Source organism: Bos mutus, chromosome X (assembly GCF_027580195.1).
Source record: "Bos mutus isolate GX-2022 chromosome X, NWIPB_WYAK_1.1, whole genome shotgun sequence".
In the NCBI taxonomy this organism is placed as follows: Eukaryota; Metazoa; Chordata; class Mammalia; order Artiodactyla; family Bovidae; genus Bos; species Bos mutus.
The window spans coordinates 92,855,044-92,866,077 of NC_091646.1; the positions used below are offsets into that span (position 1 = coordinate 92,855,044).

The window sequence follows — 11,034 nt, forward strand, 5'->3', positions numbered from 1 at the left end:
TATCATATGATGTTTGTCTTTCTCTGCCTATCTTCACTTAGTGATAATCTCTAGGTCCATCCATATAGCTTCAAATGGCATTATTTCATTCTTTTTTATGGCTGAGTAGTATTCCAGTGTGTGTGTGTACCGTATCATATTTATCCATTCATCTGTCAATGGACATTTTGGCTGTTTCCATATCTCGGCTATTGTAAACAGTGCTGTAATGAACATGGGGTGCATGTATCTTTTCAAATTATGGTTTTCTCCAGAAATGTGCCCAGCAGGACACAGCACTGTTTTTTAAACATTGTATCACAAACAAAATGAGGCAGTAATATATAATTTTCACTTAGTATATGCAATGATATTTTAGCAGAGTAGGACTGTAAAATAGGTACTTGACAGAAGTATTTAAAATCAGAATACCTGATATCCCAACAGAGTCCTTCTTCAAACAAAATTCAACTGCCATTTATTCATTCACTGATAAATGTGAAATGTACCATGTGCCAGAGATGCTTAGATAAGAAGACAGAGCCCCTGCTTATTAGAAACCAGGCAGGTAGTCTAAAATCCCATGGACGGAGGAGCCTGGTAGGCTGTAGTTCATGGGATCGCTAAGAGTCAGACACGACTGAGCGACTTCACTTTCACTTTTCACTTTACTGCATTGGAGAAGGAAATGGCAACTGACTCCAGTGTTCTTGCCTGGAGAATCCCAGGGACGGGGGAGCCTGGTGGGCTGCCGTCTATGGGGTCGCACAGAGTCGGACACGACTGAAGTGACTTAGCAGTAGCAGTAGTCTGGTAAGTGCTCAGAAAATGTGATGGATGCTTAGTTCAGTTCAGTCGCTCAGTCATGTCCGACTCTTTGCAACCCCATGGACTGCAGCATGCCAGACTTCCCTGTCCATTACCAACTCTCGGAGCCTACTCAAAGTCATGTCCATCGCATCAGTGATGCCATCCAACCATGTCATCCTCTGTTGTCCCCTTCTCCTCCCACCTTCAATCTTTCCCAGCATCAGGGTCTTTTCAAATGAGTTGGTTCTTCGCATCAGGTGGCCAAAATATTGTCAGCTTCAGCATCAGTCCTTCCAATGAATACTCAGGACTGATTTCCTTTTGAATGGACTGGTTGGATCTCCTTGCAGTTCAAGGGACTCTCAAGAGTATTCTCCAACACCACAGTTCAAAACAATCAATTCTTCGGTGCTCAGCTTTGTTTATAGTCCAACTCTCACATCCATACATGACTGCTGGAAAAACCATAGCTTTGACTAGATGGACCTTTGTTGGTAAAGTAATGTCTCTGCTTTTTGATATGCTCTCTAGGTTGGTCATAGCTTTTCTTCCAAGGAGCAAGCATCTTTTAATTTCATGGCTGCAGTCACCATCTGCGGTGATTTTGGAGCCCTCAAAAGTAAAGTCTCTCACTGTTTCCACTGTTTCCCCATCTATTTGCCATGAAGGGATGAGACTGGATCTTAGTTTTCTGAATGTTGAGTTTTAAGCCAACTTTTTCACTCTCCTCTTTCACTTTCATGAAGAGGCTCTTTAGTTCTTTGCTTTCTGCCATAAGGGTGGTGGCATCTGTGTATCTGAGGTTATTGATATTTCTCCTGGCAATCTTGATTCCAGCTTGTGCTTCATCCAGCCCAACATTATGCAGGATTTACTCTGCATGTAAGTTAAATAAGCAGGGTGACAATATACAGCCTTGATGTACTCCTTTCCCAATTTGGAACCAGTCTGTTGCTCAATCAGGGACCAAAAAGAAGGAAAGCTGTATTAGTTTGGGAGGTCAGAGAGGGCTCGGGTCCACACTCTGACTTTGGTTCCTCCTATTTTATAAACTCAAGCTGCCCTCCAAGCTGAACTAAATCATTCTCTTTATCAAGTCTTAGTGATTCTACTTACTAGTTAAGTCTTACCTCCTCAATACCATTTTATAGTGACATTGCCCTTTCTTTGAATTCTGAAGTCCACAACACACAGTGTCATTTGTCTATATATGATTATAGAACCAGTCTACAGTTGTTTTGAGTGTTTATTTGTATATTGCTTTTCTCCAGCTGAACTATAAGTATTTCCACAAGAAAAGACAATTGAAGATATAACTTCTATCTTCTCTAATATAGAATGTGATACTGGGCACACAAAGGACATCTAATAAGTACTTGTTAAAAAGGGAAGAAATAAGTGAGTAAATGAAGTTAGAGAGCTCAATTGCTGCAAACTAAAAAGTAAGGTTTGTTTATGTTCAATTAAGTTTGGTTTGCTACCTGAAATTTGATTAAATTGTTCCCACATATTTCCAAATGTGGGAGAGTGGAATTGCTTCTGAGATTTAAATGATACAATGATATTGGCCCACATTGGCTTTTTTTGCAAGGTAAATAAGGATTCTTTTACTGATACAAAATGTACCTTCAAGTGAGTTAAATTCCTACCTCAGAATATATAGCTTGTAGAGCATGTAGCAAAATCGTGGAGTAGGAAGAATATAAGCCTTGGAAGAAGGGGCTGCTGCTGCTGCTAAGTCGCTTCAGTCGTGTCTGACTCTGTGCGACCCCATAGACGGCAGCCCTCCAGGCTCCCCCGTCCCTGGGATTCTCCAGGCAAGAACACTGGAGTGGGTTGCCATTTCCTTCTCCAATGCATGAAAGTGAAAAGTGAAAGTGAAGTCGCTCAGTCATGTCTGACTCCTAGCGACCCCATGGACTGCAGCCTACCAGGCTCCTCTGTCCATGGGATTTTCCAGGCAAGAGTACTGGAGTGGGGTGCCATTGCCTTCTCTGGGAAGAAGGGGCACCTAGAATCAAATGCTGAGATATCATTCACCAACTAGGTGGTCTTAGAGAAGTTAATGAGAATCACTCAATCTGCCTCATGTCTTTATATGTATTTTGTGTACAATTACAGGTTTGCATTCTTTTTATATTCTCAATTCAGCTCAATATAATAGGTTTTCAAGTCTCAACATTGTGTATTAATTGATACTATTATACAAGCTTTGCGTTGATGTTCTAAAATTGTGTTAGGGCCCCCAAAGTTTCTATAGTTATGGGACAGATCTAGAGAATGTCTTTAGCTTCCTGTCACATAGACGAGATCTTTCCTCCCAAGCCCCCATCACATACCATTAGAATATTGTTTGAAAATTGTAACATCTGAAACTTTTTAAAAAACATGGTCCTAATTCTTAAACTTGTCATACATGCAAAGCAGTAATTATAGGCTTCACAACTGTAGAATTTTGTTCTGAGTTTGATGTAAAAAGGAACAGAAGTGTCTTTCTACCATATCAATACAGCAACTCATCCTATGATAAAGAAAGAGGTCAAATTCAGTTCATTATTTGCTTGTCATCATTCTGCCAATACGGGTTCTCTTAGGCCATCAATTTAACAGGTCTAATATCAAGAGAGTATTTAATAAAGGAATCAGTTTCTCTTTTCCAGCTATTTTCTTCTTAGACTACAAAGCTAATGAAGCTGTTTAAATATGTTGACAAGAAAGAAAAAATATTTTTAAGAACTCTTATTTTTGTCTTCTATCCTCCATTTCATCCTGCTACCAAAACTTTCAGTTAAGGTCAAACTGAGAGCTCACAAATTTCATTCATAGATATGTAGAACAAATGTTTCCAACACTACCCTTCTGATGAACAGCTGAAAAACACAATGAAAATAGCAACACATGGATGGTGAATCATACGAGACAGTATCTCGAGCAAACAGGAAAAAATAACCTTTCTTTTTAGAAAGCTTTCCATCTGTTCTCCAAAGACATGTGCATTTGGTGTATGTACACACGCATGTATGAACAAACACTAAATAAGTCAAATGGTAGATGGTGTAAGATAGTGTAATGATTGCTATATCAATTTTTGCCTGGTAGTGAGATACTATTTGACATATTACTTTATTTATTATATTTGTTTTTTGGTTACACTGGGTCTTCCCTGCTGCTTGTGGTCTTTCTCTAGGTGTGGCGAATGGGGGCTACCCGTCATTGTGGTGGCTTCTCTTGTTGTGAAGCATGGGCTCTAGGGTGCTCAGGCTTCAGGAGTTCTGGCCCGTGGGCTCACTAGTTGTGGCGCATGGACTTACTTGCTCTGCAGCATGTGGAATCTTCCTAGACCAGGGATCAAACCTCCTGTCTCCTGCACTGGCAGGCAGATTCTCAACCACTGGACCACCATGGAAAGTCCTATTTGACATTTCTGAGACTTTTTAAAAATACTTCAGAGAGATTTTTTTATAATTAAGTATGTAGTCAATTTTTGTAAGCAGTCTCCAATGTTTGAGAAAAATGTCTATTCACAAGCTGTTGGGTTTGGTTCTACAAAATCCATTAGCTCAAGCTTGTTAATTGTGTTGTTTGACTCTTCCATACACTTGAGTTTTCCTCTTCTTAACCTATATCTCTCTGAATGAGGTGTGTTAAAATTCCCCACTAATTGAATAGTTTTAGAATTTTTAAATTTAAAAATACTTTTAAAATTACCTATGCAGTATTGGTTTTTTTTTTTTGCTTTATATATTTGGAAGATCTGTTAGATGCATTCTGATTCATGACATATATATATATATTTCCTTTTAATACTATGTAACAAGTTACTTTATCCCAAATAATGCCTTTTTGACTTGAGGATTATTTCATTTGACATGCATATTGTGGATATCTCATTTCTTTCTGTTCTTGAGTTGGCCTATTTTCTTCTTCTCTTTTGTCATCATATTTAAAGAATTTTTATTGATTAAAAAAAATCTAAGGTGATGCACACACTGGACACCATGGGCTTGGCTGAGAACCAGGGCCCCAGGTGGAGGAGGTGCAGGATGTTGACAGGTGCAGGATGTCCACGACCAGCATCTATTTCCTCATGATCAGACAATTACTCAGCAAAGGTCCTGTTTCAGTGACCAAGAGCCCCTTGACTCTGCCTTGTCAGGAGGAGCTGGTGGGGGCTCTGATGAATCTCAGTAAGGTCTTCTGCTTGGTCCCTGAAAGAGTGTCCATCTGCAGCTCTGCATGGAAATACATAGAGACAGTTGCTGAAGTCCTGAGTGACTGTCCCCACCTGAGTACTTTGATGCATCATTACTAGTAGGTATTCTTGCATGTGCGTGTGAAGTCACTTCTGTCGTGTCCAGCTCTTTGTGACCCTATGGACTGTAGCTCTCCAAGCTCCTCTGTCCATGGATTTCTCCAAGCAAGAATACTGGAGTGGGTTGTCATTTCCTTCTCCAGGAGATCTTCCCCACCCAAGGATCTAACCTGCATCTCTTAAGTCTTATGCTTTAGTGGGTAGGTTCTTTACCACTAGTGCCACCTGGGAAGCCCCAGTTGGTATTCTTACAAAAGCCAAGGGTAAAAATGTTGGCCAGTCCTTGCAGGAGAAGTTGGACAAAATGAGTTGAATCTTCCAACCAAGGGACAGAAAACTACTCATATCACCCCTCATGTCACCCTCCTGGCATCTTTAGTAGAAGGTGAGGCTGTTCATTTGGCCTAGGACTTTGCCTGTGTCTGAAAAGCAGAATTTCCTAGTAAATACGTGGCTGAGTATTCAACCAGACCTCATCTCGGAGGACTGGAGAAGGCAATGGCACCCCACTCTAGTACTCTTGCCTGGAAGATCCCATGGACAGAGGAGCCTGGTAGGCTGCAGTCCCTGGGGTCGCTAGGAGTCGGACATGACTGAGCAACTTCACTTTCACTTTTCACTTTCATGCATTGGAGAAGGAAATGGCAACCCACTCCAGTGTTCTTGCCTGAGAATCCCAGGGACGGAGGAGCCTGGTGGGCTGCCCGTCTATGGGGTCGCACAGAATCGGACACGACTGAAGCGACTTAGCAGCAGCAGCATCTCAGAGGACAGCATGTGATGGCAGCTAGGAAGAATATGCTGCTGGCTGCATATCAAGTGTGCAAAAGATTCACAGACCTTCTCAATCAAGACTGAACTCCCAATGGGAACAACCAGCCCACCCCATTCCTAGAGACCAACATCCAGAGCTGCTTGTCTCATTTCAGCCTGATTACCCATGGACTTGCCAACCAGGCCATCTGTGCTGCTGTGTCTACCCTGCAGAACTACATAAAAGAAGCCCTGAGAGTCATGGACCATCCTGGAGACCACAGTCCAGCCAATTCTAGCAAAACCCTAGAGAAGATGGAGAAGCACAAGAAGTAAAATGGTGGTGACCCAAGGGCCAAAGAGTCTAGAAGGAAAAGGGCTCCCAAACCATCTCCACCAGGGCAGACTGGCACCTCGCTTGCCTGGGGGACAGAGTTGTTACCCACCTTCCTATGAAAAAGGCCTCAGTTGATTTCCAGGTCTTCACATGCCCACCTGGATTCCTTAGTAATTAAGGAGTGCTGAAGTGTCTCCATAACTCTGTGGATGAGATGTCAGAAGGTGATAAGTGCTGGTTCTTTGCCCGTTAAGCTTATGTTTTATTTTTGTGGAACTCCATTCTTCCTTTCTCTGAAAGTGGTGGTACAAGTTTTAGAACCTTTTAAATAAATTCCCCAGGCTAGCAAAAACCCACACACACTCGGCTGTTGAATATCAAATGATATGATTCAGATCAACAATAACTTTCAGTGTTAAGGTAAAAGTATATAGCTTCTTCAGTCTCATCTTACATACCATAGAAGGCAAGGATCCTATCCCCACATAACAAGTGGTTAATAGGTGGTATTTGACACACTTTAAACCCCTTGTTCAAAAGGGCCCTTTGGGTTTTACAAAACTTGTAGAAACAAAGCCTACTGATGATTTTATGTTTTCCTTAAAAAAAAAAAAAAAAACTTTGAAAGTTAACTCTTCAAATAGGAGACTCTTTGAAATGACATGTTTTTTTTTTAAGGTACAGAAGCTTTATTCTGCATATTTATTTCACATCTTGGTGTTTCGAAGAAACTTGAAAAGGGAGGCATGAAGCATTGTTTTTTTTGCTGTCTGTCATGCCCAAGTCCCAGAGGAGGCTCTGTGTTTTAAGAAACTGCATTGAATGTACAGATTTTATTTATGCATAATTTAATGGGGTCTGTAAATACGGGTGTACTTCTCATGATGTTTTGAGAAATGGGATTTGATTTTAATATTAATTTTTAAAGGTGACAGGGTAATCTAAGGTACATCTTTAGGTTTTATTTGTGTGTACTATTAAGAGTTAAGAGGATTTTGAGCTTTGTTCTTGACTCTGGAAGACCTATTTAATTGAAGCTTTCAGTTCACAAAGCAATAACTTTGTCTTATTTCTGTTGGGCTGAACCCAAAAATGTGTGTGTGGGTGAACAAGGAGTTTTAGAATTGAACTCCTTGCCTCTCAGTGTTCCCTAAATAATTGTTGAATATATGAAACCTGTGTAATAAAAAGTATTCTTCATAGAAAAAATCTGAGGTGAGAAACTGTAGCTGAGTTGAATAACTACATATATTTGTGATTACTAATATCTTTATTTCTAACATCTTTTTCATTTTCTGTGTATCATGCCTTCTCGTGGTTTCTATTTTTCACTGATTTTTTAAAATTTCTTTTTTTTCTCTCATTTGTAAGTTATCGTTCCATTTCTTTCTTTTAATGCAAACCTTTAAATGCTTAACATGAATACTTGACCTAAAAAGTTAGTGTCTTTACCCTCCACCTGAACAAGAGAAGATCTGGGAACACAAACTCTAAGCAGAATCCTCCTGCCTTCCATGTTTTTGTTGTCTAGTATTTAGCTGCCCCTCGTTTATTAACCTCCCTTGTTACTGTTTTATAGTTAATATTTATTTAGATTTGAACTCCATGTTGAGCAATGACAACTCATATTACTCTCACATCCCAGTTCTTTATCTTGGGTTCCATTTCCTTCTTATTGAAATATATCCTTTAGAGTTTTTTCAGCAAAGTTCTATGCATGTCAACTCTCTCATTCTTTGTTTTTCTAAAATTATCTTTGTTTTGACTCAGTCTTGAATGAACTCAATCTTGCTGACAATAGAATTGAAGTTAACAGTTGAAGATAGTATTCAGTTATCTTTTGACATTATTGTGAAGTCTCAGTCTAATTTTTGTTCTTTGGTCTTTTTTCCTGTTTCACCATATTTTTGGTATTTTGCAGTTTCACTGTGTTGACCTCTACCCCATTCTCTCTAATCTCTCTTATTGGAATCTTATTAAATGTGTATTGTATCTTCTTATTCTTGCCTCCATGTTTCTTAGGTTTTTTTGGGCTATATTTTCCAACTCTTCATTTCTCTTTGCTGGATTATAAGTAATTTTCACAGGTTTGTTTACAGCTGTCTTTAACATAGACATTAAATTTCAATTTTGATTACTCTTTTTCAAATAACTCTCTTCAGATACTATTTTTTTCATGTTTTTCATTATTGTTTTAACTCCTATTTTTAAAACGTCTCACTTTAGTCTCCTTTTATATATAGCTTAAAAGTCAATGCATTACTCCCTCAATAATAACTTCATTAAGTAGTTTGCTATGTATCCTTCTAGTGTTTCTTTATACAAATATAAGGATTTTTAAATGTGTATTGATTTTTCTCCCTTGTTTACCATAAGGCAACTTTATATACTATATTAACATTGGTCTGTTTTGCTTTTTGTAAAACATGACCTTATTCCTTTATGCCTTTATGTAGCATTCCATTGTGTGGATATATCACGGTTAATTTAACCAATACCTTACACTTGGATTGTTTCTAGTTTGTTGTTGTTGTTGTTGTTTTAACACTTAAAGATAATACTGTAGTGAAGGTCATTTTGAGAGCACTCAACTATATGGGATAGAGTCACAGAGTGGGATTGCTGGGTCAAAGCATAACTATAATGTAATTTTAATAGATACAACTCAATTGTTCTTCATAGTGGTTAGAACATCTTGTGCCCCACCAACAATCATGTAAGTGCCTTCCTGATTCTCCACAGTATCCCTAGTAATGAAAGTGTTAATCTCTCAGTCATGTCCACTCTTTGTGACACCATGGACTGTAGCCCACCAGGCTCCTCTGTCCGTGGGATTCCCAGGCTAGAATACTGGAGTGGGTTCCTATTCCCTTCTCAAGGGGATATTCCTGATGCAAGAATTAAACCCAGGTCTCCCACATTACAGGCAGATTCTTTACTGTCTGAGCCACCAGGGAAGCCCATATCACTAGCAGAGTGTGTGTCAAATTTCTTTAATAATTAAACATTTTTTAATTTTATATTATAGTTGATTTAATAATGTGTTAGTTTCAGGTGTATAGCAAAGTGATTCAGTTATACATATATATTCTTTACCACCCTGAATGTCTGATCTCATCTATAATCATTTTAACATACATCACATCATCTCTTTTAGATTATTATAATGTCTCTAGTTCTTAGTATCTTCCTGAGTATTATTTGTGGACTTCTCCCTCAGTAAGGATCCTTTCTTCTCATGTTCATAGTTGTGTTAGTGAGCATCTCTTGCTCAGATTTTCTCCCCCTACCTTTTCTGATTATCTATTGCTACAAACAAATTACTCCAGAGCATAGTGGTTTAAAATGACTATGTTGCTCATGTTTTTGTAAGTCAGAAATTCAGGAAGGACTTGACTGAGTAGCTCTTACTTGAGTTTTTTCATGGTTTGGCCGTTAGATGCCAACTGAGCCTAGAGTCATCTGAAGGCTTTACTGGGTTAGACATCCAAGATGGCTCATAGTCATAGCTGGCAGTTGGTTCTGGATTCTGGCTATCAGTTAACAGCTCAGCTGACATGTAGGGGGGGCACCTACATGTGAACTCTCCAACATGGCAGTCTCAGAATGTACTTCTTTACATGGAGGTTTAGGGCTGTAGCATAAGTGGTTCAGCACACAAGGTGGTAGGTTCAAGACCTCTTTTTGTTAATTTATTTATTTTTAATTGGAGGATAATTACTTTACAAAATTGTGTTGGTTTCTGCCATACATCCACATGAATCAGCCATAGATTTACATATGTCCCCTCCCTCTTGAACCTCCCTTCCACCTCCCACCCCATCCCACCTAGCCACAGCAATCAGAGAAGGAAAAGAAATAAAAGGAATCCAGATTGGAAAAGAAGTAAAACTCTCACTGTTTGTAGATGGCATGATGCTATACATAGAAAACCCTAAGGATACCACCAGAAAATTATTAGAACTAATCAATATAGTAAAGTCACAGGATATAAAATTAATACACAGAAATCCCTAGCATTCCTATACACTACCAATAAAAATTATAGAAATTAAGGAAACAATCCCACTCACCATTGCAATGAAAAGAAAAAAAATACCTAGGAATAACTCTACCTAAAGAGACAAAAGACCTGTATGCAGAAAACTATAAAACACTAATGAAAGAAATCAAAGATGACACAAACAGATGGAGGTGGATTCTTTACCGCTGAGCCACCAGGGAAGCCTTGTATACACACCCACACACACACACACACACACTAAAATATTACTCAGCCATAAGAAAGAATGAAATAACGCCATTTGCAGCAACATGAATGGGCCTAGAGATTGTCATACTGAGTGAAGTAAGTCAGAGAAAGACAAATACCTCATAGGTATAATATAAAAAATTATATAAATGAACTTATTTATAAAAACAAAAACACAGAAAATGAATTTATGGTTACTGGGGGAAAGGATGGGGGGGAGGGAAGGATAGACTAGGAGTTTGGGACTGACATGTACACACTGCTTATATTTAAAATAGATAAGCAATGATGACCTGCTGTATAGCACAGGGAACTCTGCTCAATATTCTGTAATAACCTAAATGGGGAAAGAATTTGAAAAAGAATAGACACTTGTATATGTATAACTGAATCACTTAACTGAATACCTGAAAATAACACAACATTGTAAATCAACTATACTCCAGTATAAAATAAATTTTTTTTAAGAATGAAAAAAAAATAATGTAGCATCACTTCAGCTGTACTCTGGTCAATGCAGTCATGAGCCTGCCCAGAATTAAGTGGAATATCAAGAATATTTTGACCAATATTTTCCAAGCCATCACATTT

General features: G+C 38.7%; 1 pseudogene; it reads left to right on the forward strand.

The window, feature by feature from the left end:
- The first annotated feature begins 4,787 nt into the window (after positions 1-4,787).
- Positions 4,788-6,190, forward strand: LOC102273095 (transcription factor AP-2 gamma-like; annotated as a pseudogene).
- Positions 6,191-11,034: the final 4,844 nt, after the last annotated feature.